Here is a 19,504-nt window from a genome sequence, read left to right on the forward strand (position 1 = left end):
AGCCATGATCACATTGAATGGCGGTGCTGGCTCGAAGAGCCGTATGGCTTACCCCTGCACCCATTGTCTATTGTCTATTGTCTATTGAGTAGATGGGGAGAGGATGTTTCCATTAGTGGAGAGTCTAGGACCAGAGCGCACAGTCTCAGAATAAAAGGAGGTACCTTTAGAAAGGAGATGGAAGAATTTATTTCGTTAGAGGGTTGTGATTCTGCAGAATTCATTGCCACAAACGGTCTGTGGTGACCAAGTCATTAGCCATTTAAAAAAATAATTTCCGGATTCTTGATTAGTATGGGTGTCAAAGCGTATGGGGCTAAGGCAGGAAATTGAGGTTGAGAAGGAAAGAGATCAGCAATGATTGAATGACTCTATGGGCTGAGTGGCCTAAATCTGCCCCTGTGGTTTATGAACATGTCCTTCTTAGGACATGCGAGAGCAAACCCAGAGCACCATGAAGAAACTCATGTGGTCATAGCAAGAACAAGCAAACTCCAGACAGGTCTCAGGACATTGGAGGAGTTGAAACAGAGCATGTCCTCACTGCACAACTGATTTCTTAATGTGTCTCCTCCAATATTTGAGCAAATCTATATTTTTTATTGAAATCCAGTCCATAAGATTGGTATTTAAATTAGTACAAACACACAATCTACAATCATTTCACTTAGTGCTTGGTTTAAGTTTATTGTCAAAAAAATACTTGTGATGAAAAAAATGTTACTTTTTACTCGTACAAGCTGATACGAGACATCCATGGACTCCTATGGACCTGCTACTGACATTCTCCGAGTTGGAATCAGGGGAAAACTCGGGAGAACTCTTGAATTACCTCGTACAGTGGGACAGGCCCTTAAGTCTGGTGCACTCTTTCAGCTTCTTTACCTACTGCCTATAGGAGCAGCGAGGAGGAATGATAGGGGGCGACAATTATTTGTTTATGTTGGCTAATGGAATAACGGGACAAGCTGCACTATGAGAGAACACACACACAATTTATTATTGCACTTCAACTCTTGTCCTTCTTAAACACCTCATAACATCACATAATCAGTGGCACTGAGACTTCACAGAACACTGCCCTTTGCCCTCGGATCCTGTATAGTAAAAAATGCCATTGGAAGTATTAAAGTAACTGCTCCCTATGACATTGTTATTTACAACGGTTTGCTGTCCGTGTTGAACAAATGGAATTGGCACTGCTTCACCAAGACTATCTCATTTAAAATACCAGTATTATTACCAAGCACAGCGACAAGTTGTGAAGTCGGAGAAATACTGCACAAAAAAGGCCCCCCAGCCCACCAGGACCACACAGACCTTCAGCCAGACATTTTCACTAATCACATTTTTATATTCTCATCAACTCCTCCAGATTCGACTGCCCATCTGCACACCAGAGGGAAATTATATGCTGACAAATACTCGATCAAACTTCTCCAGAAGTAGCGTAGGGAGTTTACTGACTGGTTGCATCATGTCCCATGTCCAAATTGAAAGCCCGGGAATGAAGGAGATGACAGAGAGTGGTCGATGCCGCCCAATCCATCACAGGTACTGACCTCCTCATCATCAAAAGGATCAAAAGGAGGCACTGCCTCACAAAGAGAGCCAAATATCAAACACTCGCACCATCCTGGACACACGCTCACTTCATTCTGACTATCAGGAGGAAGGTACAGAAGTCTGAAAAACAGCTACTTCCCAGCAACCATTTGATTCTTGAAGTCTGTAACCTCAGCAACTATAATCTTCTAGGACTATCTTTTGTTGTATCCCAGGACTTTGAATGTGTACTATTAAGGCTACATTTTATTAATTTATTATATGATTAATTATTATATTTTTAGGTGTGTCATTGCATTAACAGGCCTGTTAAAATGCAGCAACTAAGAATTTCATTGGTCCTTAAACATGTGTAGGAAGGATGCTGGTTTAGTTTTTTAAAGCTTCAAACCAGTTAGAAATATCTCCCCAGGTAGACAAAAATACTGGAGAAACTCAGCGGATGAGGCAGCATCTATGAGTGAAGGAAATAGGCAACGTTTCGGGTCGAAACCCTGCTTCAGACTGAAGAAGGGTTTCGACCCGAAACGTTGCCTATTACCTTCTCTCCATGGATGCTGCCACCCGCTGCGTTTCTCCAGCATTTTTGTCTACTTCGATTTTCCAGCATCTGCAGTTCCTTCTTAAACAGAAATATCTCCCCAGTTTGATTTACTCCTTCATCAGAATTGGTTGGAAGGCCTTTATTGATCAATCCACACTAGCATGGAACAGACAATTTAGGGCATTTTCTATATCCAAAATAAATATCTAGGCTGCATATTTTCTAAATTAACAACTGAGCAACAAAACTACATTAATCAGTAGCCACCCACCCCAATATTCTATACTCATTCCTTCTGCTACACTTGGAGATTGCTTCCATTTCTTCATTAGATCTTGCCAACCAAACCAAAAAATGTCATAACATTGGTTTATTAAAATTTGGTCCAATCTGAAGAAGGTTTCCAACCCGAAACATCAACTGTGCATTTCCTCCACAAAGTAAAGTAAAGTAAAGTATCCTTTATTGTCATCCAGACTTTTGAGTCTGAACAAAATTTTGTGCCTTGCAGTCATAACAGAATAAAATAACAAAAGACACAATAAACACAGATTTAACATCCACCCCAGTGAGTCTACCAGGCCCTCCTCACGGTGATGGAAGGCAAAAGTCTTAAAGTCCTTGTCTCTTCCCTCCTTGTTCTCCCTCTGTGTTGAGGCGATCCAGGCTTCCGATGTTGTGACCCCGCCGGGTGATGGTAAGTCCCGCGGCTGAATCTGAGCTCCGCAAATGGGCCGGTTCAAACTCCGCTGCTCCAGCAGACAAAGCTGTCGTTGTGGGAGCTCCGGAGAACCGGTCACCAACCTGGGACCTGCGAGCTCCTGATGTTGTCGTCCACTGGGCCCGCGGCCGAGCCTCCGAAGTCGGGTCGCCGCCGCTGCAACGCCACCACAGCCCCGAAGTCTGCCAGCCTCGCGTTGGTAAGTCCTGGCTCCGCCTCTGGAGCCTCGAGGTCGGTCCCAGTTGGAGGCCGCCAGCTCCGCCATTAGGCCTCAGTGTAGATGGAGACGGAGACGGAGGATACGACAAGAAAAGGTCGCATCCCCCCGAAGGAAGAAACAAAAAACAAGTTTCTCCCACCCCCCCTCACATACACAACTAAAATAAACTGAAATAAACTGAAACAACAAAAGAAAACAAAATAAGAAAAGACAAACAGACTGCAGGCGAGCCGCAGCTGCAGGGCAGTGCCGCCACTTCCGGAAGTGTCTCCTGACCTATTGAGTTCATCTAGAATTGTGTTTTTTTTCCTGGATTTCCAAGCATTTCCTGTCCCATGACATATCACCATAATAATCAAATGTATTCAGGCTGTTTGCCATATTCTTGACATATTAACAAACCAATGCATTTTTATTAAAACAGTGCTCGTTGCACATGCATAAAACATCAATTTCATTATTCTAATTGTCTTCTATATTTGTAGGTGGAATGGATGATTACTTTTTTTGTTCTGTTTTTATACAAGCTGTTCCTTTTTTTACTCAATGTCAAGGTTACAGAATGACCTCATGAAAGATTCACAAGAAAATGGTTCACAATATAAAATATAAAAGGGGTAATCAGAACAAGGTCTCTTAAATTGCAAGCTCCTGTGTGCCTTTCTATTCTTCCGCGGACATACAGGATTCCAACTCAGTGCTGGCATTTGTTCAGACTCCTACACTGCAAGGAACATTTCAAGTGAATCACTTTGGAACATCTCCCCTTCTTACTTCTTTCTCCTATACATTTTCATCTTTCAGGAACACATTACAACAAGGGAAGAGCACCGTATCCAAAATGGTGAAGCTGACTAGCCTTGAACATGCATGGCAATGAAAGAAAAGAATACTTTAAAGTTCAATTGAAGCTGATGTGAAATTTAGGTCACCTTTTCTTTTCAGCACAAAGATAGATAAATGAAAGAGCTTTGATTGTCATAGTTGTAGTCATGGAGATTAAACTATATGAAAGACACATGCACAAGGACCAATTTTAACCTCTGCTCTGAATAAGAAATGGGTAAGGATTGGGGAGAATTAAAACCCATTTATTTCTCTGCTGCTCATGTACCTGTTCATGTATTCTTTCTAGATTTACTCTGGATCTCCAAATATATTTCACCTGCTTTGTTCCCATTAGGTTCCTTACCTCTTGTTATGAGGTCATAGAGTCCGACAGTTCACAAAAACAGGCCCTTCAGCCCAACTCGTCCACGCCGACCAAAAATGCCCCAACTGAGCTAGTCCTATCCATCCACGTTTGGCCCATATTCTTCTAAATCGTTCCTATTTGCGTACCTGTCAAAAAATGTTCCTATCCATATACCGCGTTTAAGAAGGAGCTGCAGATGCTGGAAAATCGAAGGTAGACAAAATTTCCCCCAACATGTTTGTCTATCTATCCATAGACTATGATGGAGACAGAGAGATCAAGGAAGGGGAGGTATCAGAGATAGTCTAGGTGAATTTGAGTGCAGTGTGGAAGTTAGTGGTGAGGTTAATAAATTCCATGGGCTCTGCATGGGTGCAGGAGACAGCCCCAATGTAGTCGTCAATGCAGGGGGGAAAGAGTCAGGGGATGGGGCCAATGTACGCCTGAAACAGGACTGTTTGACATAACCAACAAAAAGGAAGGCACGCAAGTGTCCATGGCTACACATTCAAATATTTTGCCAGTAGGCAAATAACTGGTATTTTCTCCAGAGATGCTGTCGGACCCGCTTAATAATTCTACCATTTTGGCGGCTATCCTTGAATAATATTTTTCTTAATTCAAAAAAACAATCTGCCCCTTCCCCCCTTCCCCCCTCCCCCCCCCCAACCCCCCCCCCCCCACCCCCCCCCCCCCCCCCCCCCCCGCTCCCACCTCTTCTCTATGTCCTACCTGGATGTGCATCTATTTCTTCCACAATTCTGTACCTTTTCCCCTTCCACCATTCCCTTCCACCTATATCCCTTCCTCTGGATTCACATTCCATGCCTCTTCTCTGCTTATCTCCTTCTCTCATAGCCTTTTGTCTTTTCATTTCTGGTCTTTGTCCTCCCACCGGACTATAATAGCCTCATCACCTGTAACCACCTCATCGCCTTGCCAGGCTTTGTCCTGCCCCACCTCTTTTCCAGCTTTCTCCCCCTCCCCCCCACTACAATCAGCTTGAAGAAGTTTCCCGACTCAACAGGTCTCCTCATTTCCTGTTGAGTTATTCCAGCAACTTTTGTCTTTTCTTTACTCAAAGGATGGCTGGTTTACAATTATTCCACTCAAAAGTATTATGCGATGAATTCTGAAGTGCAATTTAATTTGCATACTTTAAAAACTTTAAAACTCCTCCCCCTTCTGTCATGGGGTAGACTGAGAATGATCTGACCCCCCCACCTGCTCAATCTTTGCACATCCCCAAAGCCTTACCACTCGTCACTTTATTTTCATGTTTCATGTTTCATGTATTTTGTGTTTTTTATGACTGTTGGCAAATTAATTTCCCTCCTGGGATAAATAAAGTTTTATCATATCGCATTATATCGTATCATATATGAAATAAATAACGTGGAATAATACAAACTTGTTAAATTTATGCTTATAGGATTGATAAGGAATTGATTGCCGACAGTTAAGGTAACAGACATTTTCAGCTGTGAATTGGTATGCAGAAAATGTCACGAATACAACCATAGTAAATGTAAACCTACAGATTTTATGGAACACTAAAGTATTGGTATACTGTACATGCACATTACGAGCTAAATAAAAGGAAAGCTCATTGTATAGCAATTTTCCCAAGGTATCAATAATTCTCAACATGATTTAAGAGGCAAAGGGATATTCAATTACAATGTTGGATAAACGTAACAAAACAAATTTACTCGCAGCCCCTTTCACCTTATATAAACTACATAATCAGTATTCATATTCACTGTCAGCATGCCCCAATTTTGCAGTGTTTTATACCCATACAGAATGTGCAATTGAAATAAGCAGCAATTTTCTACCCTGTTCTAGACAAACGCATGCCTTGCACAAACCAAATGCCAGTAACTGAATCTATCATCTTCCATCAGCTGACTTTGGAAACTAACCATTGTAAGAAATGACTTATTTTTCTCTCCTTGTGGGTAATGAACAAAGCCGAGAAAAGCCATTTCATTTATTTCTCGCATAAGGAATATGGATTAAATACATTATTCATCAAGCAATGCCCATCAGTTTTGGAGGTAATGCAAGTTCAGATGAATGTACATATTTCTTAAAGTGTCAGATGGATTGATACAAATCCTTAATCAAACAACAGCAACACATTTGTGTACCACCACCGGAATAATACACACATTTTCACCATGTCCTAGTTAAATTAAGGAGGCATGTTTCAAAATTAACTTTACATTCTTTGTTTTCTGTATAATTTCAATTCCGCAGTAAGAAAGCTCAAGGGATTTCCCTACTCCTGGCTGTTTAGTTTCTTCAGGAATAAAAATAGCATTAACTGCACTACAGTCATTTATGTTACCTCTTTTGTGATGCTGGGGAAGGAAGATCTTTGTGTATTTTTACAATACTGGAGAGATTTTAGCACAGAACATTAAAAATGTCATATCTCCACTGTTTCAAGTAGTATGGTGTTATTTATTTCACGGATTGTTACTCAAATATGCAAGAGATAGTGGAAATAAAATTAAGTTAGGAAATAAATTAATTCCGATTCAACCAGTTTATATCTTAAAAATATACATTTTGAGGACACCAAAAATGTGACATGCTTTGACAATGAAACTGAGTTGGATGATCAGCCATGATCATATTGAATGGCGGTGCAGGCTCGAAGGGCCGAATGGCCTACTCCTGCACCTAATTTCTATGTTTCTATGTTTCTATGAAACAAAAAGGCATTTTCTGCATTAATTTCACTATAATTCATAACATTTTCAAGTTTGTTGCTTTGCAGAGATGCATGTTTCACAATAATAAGCAAAACTTTTGATGAATTTAGCATTAAGTGCTCTGAATGGCCATATTTCAAATAGTGTAACGGTGGTTACTCTTGGTGTCCACCCTATTTAGTAGTAACCACCGTTACACCACAATGGTAAATTAAGACCAAAGAACTTTCCAAGGAGATTGAAAATGTTCTAGTTAGAAGAACTCAATAGATAATGAAATTATGAGGAGAAAGTAACCTCAATATCAAGATTCTGTAGCAGCTTCTGCATGCCAAAATTAGTGAATATTTTTGGTGTCCACCATCACACGCGTAACACCAGCATTTTGAGGTAGCTATATTTCCATCATGTACCTGCAATCTCTTGTTATGTATGGATAATTACTTCCATAAAGTTTATTCAAAACATGAGAAAGAAAATTACAAAAAAATAAATACTGGAAGAAACATGAATTACTTTCATTTTAGTGTCCACTTTATGACACTGTGTAACGCGTGTAACGCACGTTTCAGTAGATAACAGGAAAATTGCTCATTTTGTCACATACTCCATGTTTATTGCAAGAAAGTACATTTGTATGTAGAAAAACAGCAAAAGTGAAGAAATCAGCTATCATTCTTAAGAAAAAAATGAATTTCTAAATGTCATGCAACAGTTGTTATGGTGGACACCAAACAAAGTGTTAAAAACCCACAAGGAATCTTGTTCATTAATCAAATTTTCTCAAACTTCATGAACTATCTCTCCCTGTCATGTACTGCCACTGTGAGGGTTTTTGATTAATCTGAATCATGTTGAAATAATTTATTTGTGAACACATTAAGTATAATGTCACACTTTTTGTACCCAGTAGTGTCAAAACACCCATATTGTTAAATATTTATACTTGTTCAGACTTTAGTATAGTTTAGAGATACAGCACTGAAAAAGGCCCCTTGGGCCACTGAATTGACACTGACCATCGATCACCCGCGGGCACTAGTTCTACGTTATCGCAACCACTCCCAGCACATTTGGGTCTATTTATAGAGGCAAATAAACTAAAAACCTGCACGTCTTTGATATGTGCAACCCGGCAGAAACCCATGCGGACACGTTGAACATGAAAATTCCACCACACACAGAGTATCCAAAGGTAACGATTTAACGTGTATTCCTGGCACAGTGAGGCAGCAGTTCTACCAGCTGTGCTGATGTACAGTTCATTTATGGTGAATGTTAAATATTTAATTGCTAATAATTAAAAATGTTCACAATAAAACTAAAAAATGAACAAAATGCATTCAGTTCGAGCCACTGTAAACTTATATAAGTAAATTAAAATATTAACATTTAAAAAAAAAAAAAATCAAAGCAACAACCTTTATCCTTGCGAGAAGGCTGGCAATCACATTCAAATGAAAGGGGCTGCACTAAGTATATCAATCATGCAACTACAAAGTGAATTTTGCCTCTCGGGTTCAGTATGTAACAAGTTGTTTCTGGATTCTGTAGACACAAAATGGGCCTTGCAGATAAATGGTAATCCTCTGTCGACCCAATGGCTCGACATCAATGAAATCTCGCCCAATATGTTTGGCTGACAGTTAAAGGTTCTCCAAAATTACAGAAAGGGTCAACAAGAATGATGTAGTGGTTCTAACGAGAAGGGCTTGTCACTTCTTGTATTGGCTCAATATCAGTGTAATCAGTGTCTAGGAAGAGCAAGCAGTGTCAGTGCAATTAGAGCTTCTGCAACCTTCCAGGGTAGTTTAAAAAAAAACCAGCTGTTCCACTGTGCTACAGTTTTGCAGAGATTTATGTCTTCATTCAAAATTCTGCAGATTATTAGCTATACATTTCAAAGAGACGACTATTGATAAAAAGCTTGGAGATCAAATAGAAGATGTCTCTTTCCAATATTCCAGCAGATGTGCTGTTCTATAATCGATCGTCATACTGGGACGTACTTGGATCCTGTGCACAAGCTTGAGTCTCAGCTGACAGAACAAAAACCTGGCCTCTTCTGCTGTGGCATTGGCTGCCCTTGTGAAGGGCTGTGCAAACTTCTAACAGCTTCAAACAGAGCCTGTGCAGTTTACCCCAGCACTTCCCGCTTGAAGACATCAGCTACTAGGGAAAAGGTAAACAGTATTTATAAATTATCAGTAGCTTACAACCCAAATAACATGAAATTGAGTTCTCCAATTCTAAGTAAAAACCACCCCCTCCCCCAACCCCCGATCATCCTCTCTCTTTCCTGTGCCACTACCCCCACTCCATCTTAATGCAAACACATTACTCCCACTATCCTGCCTCCTCTTACCACCCTTCAACTTCTAACTATGTTCATCCCCCTGGCTTTACATTTCACGCCTCTTCTTTTCATTTAGGTTTACTTTTATTATTGTCATGCGTACAGTGAAATGTGTATGAGGTACAGTGAAAAACTTTATTCTGCATGGGGTCCAATCAGATCAGATAATACTATACATGAATACAAAAAAGTCAAATTCAAGTCCATCTACCACCCTTTTACAGAGAAAGTACAAAGAATAGTTTGCGTGACTTGCTGATGTCTTTATTCCATGGGCTGTTCAAATATGAGTATGGACTAATTAAGGGATTAGGCACAAGGTAGCAGATCCCATATTCATCATCAGTTCTAGCTGTGGACAATGAGTCAGGATGTTGACTGGCATGAACTTACACCAGGTAAGTTATTTTAACTGGAACCCGTTCCCTGTCTCTGCCCAGGTCGTCTCATCCACTTTGGATCATCTCAGGCACTGATTGTGGAAATTATTTTTTTCACATTTTTGTTCCTTTTACAGAGCATTTCCCATTCAACCGCTCGTTTTGCCATGCACCATATTGGAATAATCTATGTTGTGTTGTGCTTTCCGTCTTCTACCTTTTATCCCATACTTCATCTGTTGTCTCTTCATTATTTCAGGCCTGGTTCTGAATCTCCGTACTTCTATTTGCATTTTGCAGCATTAACCCGGTCTCACAGAGTAGGAATCGCTTTTACTGCACTCCCAGATTCTAAAGTAATTCAAATTCCGGAGAGCGAGTTCTGCAGATCTGCCAAATGTAATAGCCTTAACCCTGTAAAGAAGATAATGGCTTGATCTTTACAGTGGCACCATTGGTAGAGCTGCTGCCTCACAGTGCTGGAGACCAAGGTTCAATCCTGACCTTGGGTGCTGTCTGTGTGGAGTTTGCAGGTTTTCCCTGTAATCTTATGGGGTTCCTTTGGATGCTTCAGTTTCCACCTACATCCCAAAGATGTGCGGGTTTGTAGGTTAACTGGCCTCTGTAATTTTTTTTTCCCAAGAGTGTCTGGTCTGGATGCAAAAGTGGGATAACATGTAAATCGATCTCGTGTAAATAAGTGGTTGATGGTCCATGTGGATTTGGTAGGCCGAAGGGCCTGTTTCCATGTTGCATCTTTCATAAGGTTTAGGTATAGGTTTAGAGTCACCATTCTCACAAGTACAAATGTACAGTGAGAAACTTTGTTTTGCATGCTAACCAATGATATTAGAACATATTATACATAAATACAATCAAATCAAGCTCATACAATGTAGATCAAAGGGGTAGATACAGTGAAGAATATAGTTCTCAGAATTGCAGTGCATCAGTTCCATAGATTAAATACTAATGTATTTGACTGTGGAGCAAGAAGGGTCTCGACCCTAAATGTCACCTATTCCTTCACTCCATGGATGCTGCCTCACCCGCTGAGTTTTTCCAGCATTTCTATCTACCTTTAATGTATTTGACAAAGTATTTTTTGACAACCTTTAAATATAGAACCTTTCATTTCTGTTTTTCTTTTACCAGTGAGACACAGTAACAACTTCAGTGTTTTTTTCACTACATTCACCTCAAAATATAGTGCAAATACTTCCATCAACTGTCTTCATACCTTAGATGAGTTAATCTTCTGGAAATCCAGCAGTTTGGCAACTTCATTTGTTCCATGATACAGTATTTCAACTGAATCACTCGATTCTCTCATTATCTCAGCTGCAGGGAAACCTGTTCAGTGTTCAGTGTCTGGAATGAGGAAAAGATTTTATTTTATAGGCACTTCTGGCACAAGATCTGAGTCTCTTTTTCCCATTTGCTCGTTCAGATACTGAAGGACAGCCAGTTATTTCAACTACCTAAGTACTTTATTAAGGAAAAGGTAAAGACAAGAAATTCAACTTGCGCTTCCTTCTACATTAGTCAACTGGTTCTGCCCAGTTCTGGACTAAAATATTTTTTGGTATTGTAAATGGAGAGGTTGGTCACATAGAGCTAAAGATCATAGAGTCATACAGCACTGAAACAGGCCCAGCAACTCAACTTGTCCATGCCGACCAAGATGCCCCTTCTAAACTGGTCCCATTTGTTCATGTTTGCCCTTTAACTCTCTGAGGTTTACCTTTCAATGTATCTGTCCATGCTATGGTTATTAAGGGCCCGCACCCAATGTTAAATCAGACACATTTTACAGCCGGGGCAATAATTCCTGGCCATGTGGTTCTGGCTACATTCTTTGAATAAATGCATAAATATGTGATTTTGAACAACATGCTTATTCCATTGAAAGATGGAAGATTGGAGCCAAAAGAATGCTGAAATATTGAACAAAACACAAAGAGCTGGAGGAACTCAGCAGGTCAGGCATCATCTGGGAGGGACTATGATGCGATGCTATACCATACGATACGATAAAACTTTATTCATCCCCGGAGGGAAATTGGTCTGGCGTAGGTGATGTTTCAGATTAAGACCCTTCTTCAAACTGATAGAGTGGGGGGGGGGGGGGGAGAAGCTGGAAAAGAGAGGTGGGTGTGGTTCAAAACCAATAAAGTGATAGGCATCCGGATACAGGTGAGGGGGTTTGAAAAGCAGACGGGTGGTGCAAGTGACAGTCTACAGATGCAAATTAGACAAAAGTGTTTCAGATGAGAAGGGGAGAGGAGTAAAATGTAAAAGCAGAGTGAGGGGATATAGGTGGATTGGGCCTGGAGGATGGGGGAGAGATAAAGAGGGCAGGATAGTGGGAGAATGGGTGTGGCCTGGAATGCATTGGTGAGGGGGGGGGGGGGGGGGGGGGGGGGGGGGGGGGGGGGGGGGGTAGTATTAAGGAAAAGATCCAGCGGTTGGGGGGGGGGGGGGGGGGGATTATTACTTAAAATTGCTGTTCATTGTTCATACTATTGGGTTGTAAGCTACCCAAATGGAAAATGAGGTGCTGCTCCTCCAGTTTGCATGTGGCGTCACTCTGGCAATGGAGGAGGCCCAGGACAGATGGGTCAGCATGGCAATGGGTAGAGGAGTCATAAATAGACAATAGACAATAGACAATAGTGTCTATAGGTGCAGGAGTAGGTCATTCGGCCCTTCGAGCCAGCACCGCCATTCAATGTGATCATGCCTGATCATCCCGAATCAGTACCTCATTCCTGCCTTCTCCCCATATCCCCAGACTCCATTATTTTTAAGAGCCCTATCTAGCTCTCTCTTGAAAGCTTCCAGAAAACCTGCCTCCACTGCCCTCTGAGGCAGAGAATTCCACAGACTCACCACTCTCTGTGAGAAAAAGTGTTTCCTCATCTCCGTTCTAAATGGCTTACTCCTTATTCTTTAACTGTGGCCCCTGGTTCTGGACTCCCCCAACATCGGGAACATGTTTCTTGCTTCTAGCGTGTCCAAACCTTTAACAATCTGAAATGTTTCAATGTGTTTCTCATATGTTTCTCATCCTTCTAAACTCCAGAGTGTACAAGCCCAACTGCTTCATTCTCTCAGCATATGACAGTCCCGCCATCTGAACACAATACTCCAGGTGTGGTCTCACTAGGGCTCTGTACAACTGCAGGACCTCTTTGCTCCTATATTCGATTCCTCTTGTTATAAAGGCCAACATGCAATTCGCTTTCTTAACAACTAGGAGATCCAGCAGACCTTGGTGGACAAGTCATCACTATCAACTCTACCCAAGTGACATTTTAAACCCAAGTGAAATAGAGGAATATCAATAACACTTGTAGGATCTTTGAGTGAATTGGCTTGGTTTTACCATGAATGTACTTGCAACAAAAGTAGCTACTTCCTCACATCGATATCATTGAAATGTTGGTTGAGAATAAGAATCATTTTGGATGTGCTTGGTCTTTTCTGGCTAACTCAGCTGCCAAACATTCTTTACTTTCATTCTGCATCGGTTGAAACAATTTTCAGTTCCTTTCATGCAACTTTAAAGGGGCCGCAGGGAGGAGAACTGATGGATTGTTAATTTTCGTTGTTTCTTTCATTATAAATCCTTTCTACAATGCTATGTTTTCTAAACTTAAGGCAACGTTAACTGTATTGTGACAGACAGCTATAAATGCTGGCGGTTGAGGGGAGACCTGATAGAAGTATTTAACATGATACGAGGCATACGTAGGTAGAGTAGACAGTCTTATCTGTCGAATGAAGCCCAGTGGCAGGTTAACCACCACAGTCCACAGGGTATCAGCACCCCAGGCGAAGCTCAACCAAGTACTGTCCCACCAACGGACACGAGTCCAGAGCCCAACCCTTGCACAGTCAGTGGTAAAGAGGGAAGATGGAAGGAAAAAAGCCGAATGGAGCAGTCACTGGCTGTGGCTCAATCACTTTGCAAACATTTCTAAACACCTGTTTTCGCTTCCTCGTTCTGGAGTATTGTGTGTAGATTGATGATTAGAAAAATGAATTTAATCAATTTTAAAATAAGGCTGTAACGTAACTAAATGTTGAAAAAGTGAAGGGGTCTGCCCAGAACTGAACACAATATTCTAAATGCGGTCTCATTTATGTCTTATACAACTGCAACATGACCTCCCAACTTCTATACTCAATACTTTGACTGATGAAGGCCAATGTGGCAAAAACATTTTTTACCACCTTATCTACCTGCAACTCGACCTTCAAGGAACCATGCACCTGTACTCTTAGATCCACTCTGCTCTACAACACTTCACAGAGGTCTACCATTCACTCTGTAGGTCCTGCCCTTGTTTCACATCCCAAAATACAACACCACACACTTCTCTATATTACATTCCATCTACCATTTCTTTGCCCACCTGGCCAATCGATCCAGATCCTGCTACAATCATTCACAACCATCATCACTATCTGCAAAAACACTAACTTTTGTATCATCAACAAACTGGCTAATCTTTCCCTGTATTTTCTCATCCAAATCATAGATGTAGATGACAAACGGGCCCAGCACCGAACCCTGAGGCACACCACTAGTCACAGGCATCCAGTCTGAGAAGCAACCTTCCACCATTACATTTTGCTTCCTTCCATGGAGCTAATTTGTTATCCATTCACCTATCTCTCCTTGGATCCCATGCAACCTAACCTTCCAGAGCTCTACCATGCGGAACCTTGTCGAACGCCTTACTGAAATCCATATACATACCATCTGCCTTCATCAATCTTTCTGGTGACGTCTTCAAAAAATCAATCAGATTTGTGAGACACGACCTCCCACGTACAAAACCATGGTGACTGTCCCTAATCAGCCCTTGCCCATCCAAATGCCCGTATATCCTATCCCTCAGAATACTCTCCAGTAACTTACCAACTACAGATGTTAAGCTCACCGGCATATAGCTCCCAACACTTTCCCTGCAGCCTTCTTGAAAAGTGGCACAACATTTGTTGTCATATGTCCTGGAACAAAAGCATGACATTTTTGCTTATAGCAGCACATCATATATGCAAACATAGCACTTTGCACAACCCATAATAAACAACAACAAAATGTTCAGTGTACATTAAAAAAAAAACAGACAAATAAGTGAAGAATAAGAGAATTAAAGGGGATCTGAAGAGAATTGTTTTCACCTAGAGTGTGGTTGCCATCTGGAATCCACTGCTTGAGTAGGTGCTGCAGACAGTTAGTTTCACAACATTTAAGTAACATCTGGAGAAGCATTTGAATCTTTAAGGTGGAGCCGGCTAAAGAGCATCTGTTGGTAGATAGGGTTTTTTTAGTTAAGTACTTAATGATCAGCATGGACATGGTTGGCCAAAGGACCTGATTCTGTGCTGCATGGGTGTGCTCTACTCTATTCTGCTCCAGGTGCTTATGCATAAGATGGACCTCTTCCCCTTTTAGGTTATTGTCCAGGTCAAGGCCAAGGAGGACGATGCTTATTTTCTTCATTATCGTGCTTATCATCATCAACGTAACGTAATGTTCCTTCTCCCACAACTACTGTGGCCTTGAAAGGATGGTAAACATTATGATGGGGTGAGCAGCAAAATCTTTAAAGGAAGGATACAGGGAAGAAGACAAAGGCTCGTGACATGGCCGCACTCCACAAGGATGGGGTGGAAAGCCATTTGGTGTCACAAATGTGAGGGCCGTCATCCCATCACATCGGTGCATTGCACCCTGGCTGTGTCAGGAATCAAGGAACGGTACAGCACAGGAACAGCTCCAACTCACAATATCAGTACAGAACATGATGCCAAGTTAAACCAATCTTCTCTGCCTACAAGTCATCCATATCCTTCAATTCCCTGCATATCCATGCACCTAGCTTCCCTAGCACTGATGTGAGGCTCACCTGTCTATAATTCCCGGAATCATCTCCACTTCTCTTCTTAAACAAAGAAACAACATAGGCTCCCAGTATTTCCAGAACCATGTCTGTGATGGGCGATGATGCAAAGATCTTTGACAATTTTCTCTCTTACTTCTGTCAATCACCTGGGATAGACCTCCAGGCCCTGGAGATTTATCCACCTTATTCCTTTTGAAAATACACAAAACCATCTCTATGCTGATCTCAAACTGCCCTGGCATCTTAGTATACCCACACAGATCTCACTGTGCCGCAGGCAAGCAGCTGGATTAAATGAAGTAAATAATTGACGGCTTCTCAGCCAAAACTATTTAAAGGGAGGATACACCAAACCTTTATTTTTTGAGTTGAGAAATACAGATAAATCACACAGCGTGCAGCTTGCTTTGTAATGCATTTTTGAGGGTTTCAGTGGGGAAGAAGAAAAGGGTCTTTGTGCTTTATCACTAGCTGACCCAAGGAGCGTGTTTGCTAATTACTTGTGAAGTCTTTAATGTCCTCAAGATTCACGAGTCAAGATTGTTTTTTTGTTACATGTATCAGCAATGGAACCACACATTTCTTCCTGCTGCAACTTTACAGTCCCGTTAATGCAATAACACACAAATAATTATACAATAAACAACAATAAAATAAATTAATAATCAGTAATGCTAGGTAACCAGACTATCATAATGCAAAACCTAAATCCATAGTATAACCAAAACAAACTTCATGGTAGATTGGAGGTAATTTGTTAGTGTTGTGTAGTGTTCAAAAGGCTGATGATTGTTGGGAAGAAGTTGTTCTTGAATTTAGAGGTCACGGTGCTCAGTCTCCTGTAGCCTTTTCCTGACAATATTAATGAGCTGAGAACATAGTGGTCTGAGTCTTTGATGATATTAGCTGCTTTCCAGAGGCAGTGCCTTCTTGGATCCCTTCAATGGTGCGGAGGTTAGTACCTGTGATAGTTTGGGCAGTGTCTACCATTGGGAAGATGTGGCTACTAGTGAGTTCCAGTTGGAGGTGGTTATATATCTGGGTATTATATGCTGTGTGTGATAGCCGATGGGGTGAGAGGTGATATGTGACGGCTGATAAGGTGAAAGGTGAAATCTTCCCATCTCCATCCCTTTCCACTTTCCGTAGAGACCATTCCCTCCACTATTCTCTGGTTAACCCATCCCTTCCCACATCACCCCCAAACCACCCGTCCCCAGGTACTTTCCCCCGTCACCACAAGAGATGCAACACTTGTCCCTATACCTCCTCCCCCGACTCCATCCAAGGATCCCGACGGTCCTTTCAGGTGAGACAGAGGTTCACAGGGGCTCATGTTGTTGACCTCCCCGTGGTGAGCCCTGTCAACTGAACTCAGTCAGGGGAACGACAACAAACAGTGACAGCAGCAGCACCGCAGCTTGGCGCCAACCTGGAGCATGCGCCCTTTTTAGTCCAGGTACCTACGGATGTCGAACCTGATGGCATCACCCTGTTGCAGACTTCTGCTGTCTCAAATGCAAGAAGAAGAAGACTTGCACATCCAACCTCATCCACTGTATCCGCTTTGTTGGTGTGGCCTCCGATATTTTAGCCATATGCAGTCTGGGTGATCATTTCGCTGAACTCCTTAGCTCAGTCCGCCTGGGCCTATGCAATATCCTGATTGCTAAACACTTTAACTCCCCTTCCCATTCCCTTACTGACCTTTCTGTCCTGCACCTCCTCCACTGTCAGAGTGAGGCCAAACGCAAATTGGAGAAGCAACCCTTATATGCTCAAGGTTTCAGTTTCTGCTGCCTCCTTTGTAATCTTCTAATTTATTTCATAAATATGGTCCTCAGTTTTGAAACTCCTCCAGGGATACTCTTGAACCCAGCTGCCTATACTTGGCCCATGCCTTCTTCCTTTTCCTCACCAGACCCTCATTTTCTCTCATCATCCAAGCTTCCTTACTCCCACCTTTAAAGACAGTCCACTTACTCTCATGAAGCGAGCAAAATTGATCTGGTAATAAAAAATAATGAATGTAGCATCCATTTTATGAGATTTAAAAGGCAGTGACATGGATTGGAGCATTTTGGATTGATATGGACCAGGCACAGGCAAATTGAACTACCTTGGTTAGACATACCTTGCTCTAGATGTCAGCTGTTCTACATCAGTGAGACCAAGCGTAGGGTTGGCGATCGCTTTGCCGAACACCTCCGCTCATTTCGCAATAACCAACCTGATCTCCCGGTGGCTCAGCACTTCAACTCCCCCTCCCATTCCGAATCTGACCTTTCTGTCCTGGGCCTCCTCCATGGCCAGAATGAGGACCACCGTAAATTGGAGGAGCAGCACCTCATATTTCGCTTGGGCAGTCTGCACCCCAGCGGTATGAATATTGACTTCTCTAATTTCGGGTAGTCCTTACTTTTTCCTCCCCCTCTCAGCTCTCCCTCAGCCCTCTGACTCCACCTTTTCCTTTCTTCTATCCACACCCCACCCCTCCCACCGTCACATCAGTCTGAAGAAGGGTTTCGAAAGATTGCCTATTTCCTTCGCTCCATAGATGCTGCCTCACCCGCTAAGTTTCTCCAGCATTTTTGTCTACCTTGGTTAGACAAATTGGTCGGCAAGGATGAGTTAAACTGACGGGCCTGTTGTCATGCAGTATAGCTCTATGACTTACGACTGTATCAGCTAATAAATTGGAAATTGGGATTTTAATGCTGCAGTGTGAAATGGTGGATGGAAACTGTGCAAGAATATTTTTATTTTCCCATTGAGGAGCTAACAAACCTTAAGGCTTTCATTTCTTCTAAGGGACATAGTTTGCTGGACCAAGTTGAATTGTGCATCTTCCAGGCTGAGATAGAGATTATGATTAAAACTCAGTTAAACTGCATAGCACCTGGCAGTGTGGAAAGTTATTGCACCAGTCTATCATTGTAATGTATATAATGTAATTAGCATATGTTATGTCTGGTGTGAGGGGACGCATGTGCTGGAGGAGACTCATGGTGGCGTCCTGGAATAAAGAAGCTTGCTAGTTTACTCCTGTATCTGAGAGTTCTTTTGAGTCAGTTCCAAGTACCCAAAATACACTACAATCATCAGCACAGATTTAAATTTGAATCACGTCAATGTATAACGCTAAACAATTTAACTTGTGATTGATATCGGCTGCAGGAATGGTGAACTTATTTAATGAAGCAAAATATCAGTTGTTAGTTCTGTTATTAAAAAAAACAATTAAACGTCTTTAAAGTCCTAATTTCAGTTTGGTCTCTTTAATCAATATTAAACCTTTAGACTGTCGCCTTAAAAGGAAACCATTGACACTGAGCTAGACTTTCTTATCCAAAATGATAGCCAGAAAGTCATAGAGTCATAGAAGCTAGGAGGGAATATTCAAAGAAACCACTTCATGGGAAAAGGTGTTGATATGTTAATTCTGAAAGACTAATATTAATTTGATTCCTCTGTAAATTGATGAGAGAGTGTTATAACATTGAATTAATGTGAACGGGTGATCAATGGTTGGCATGGACATGGTGAGCTGATTGGCTGGTTCCTATGCTGTATCTCTAAACTAAACTAAGCTATTTTGAAGGGAAAAAAAGCAGCATATACAGGCTTGTTCATTATAGAAATTAATATTAAAAATGGCATAGCCATGTAAATGGATGACTAGCTTAAAGATAGTAAATTGGTGGCATTTGAGACGGGGTTCAATCCTGACCTGCGAAGGGGTGATTGATGGTCAGCATGGTTTCAGTGGGCTAAGGGCATGTTTCCATGTTGTATCTTTCAATTCAATTCAATAAATAAAACCTCAAAAAATGAATAAACCCAATACTAGTTCAAAAAATCTCTCGGTCCTTTGTGTA

Source organism: Leucoraja erinacea, chromosome 9 (assembly GCF_028641065.1).
Source record: "Leucoraja erinacea ecotype New England chromosome 9, Leri_hhj_1, whole genome shotgun sequence".
Taxonomy (NCBI): Eukaryota; Metazoa; Chordata; class Chondrichthyes; order Rajiformes; family Rajidae; genus Leucoraja; species Leucoraja erinaceus.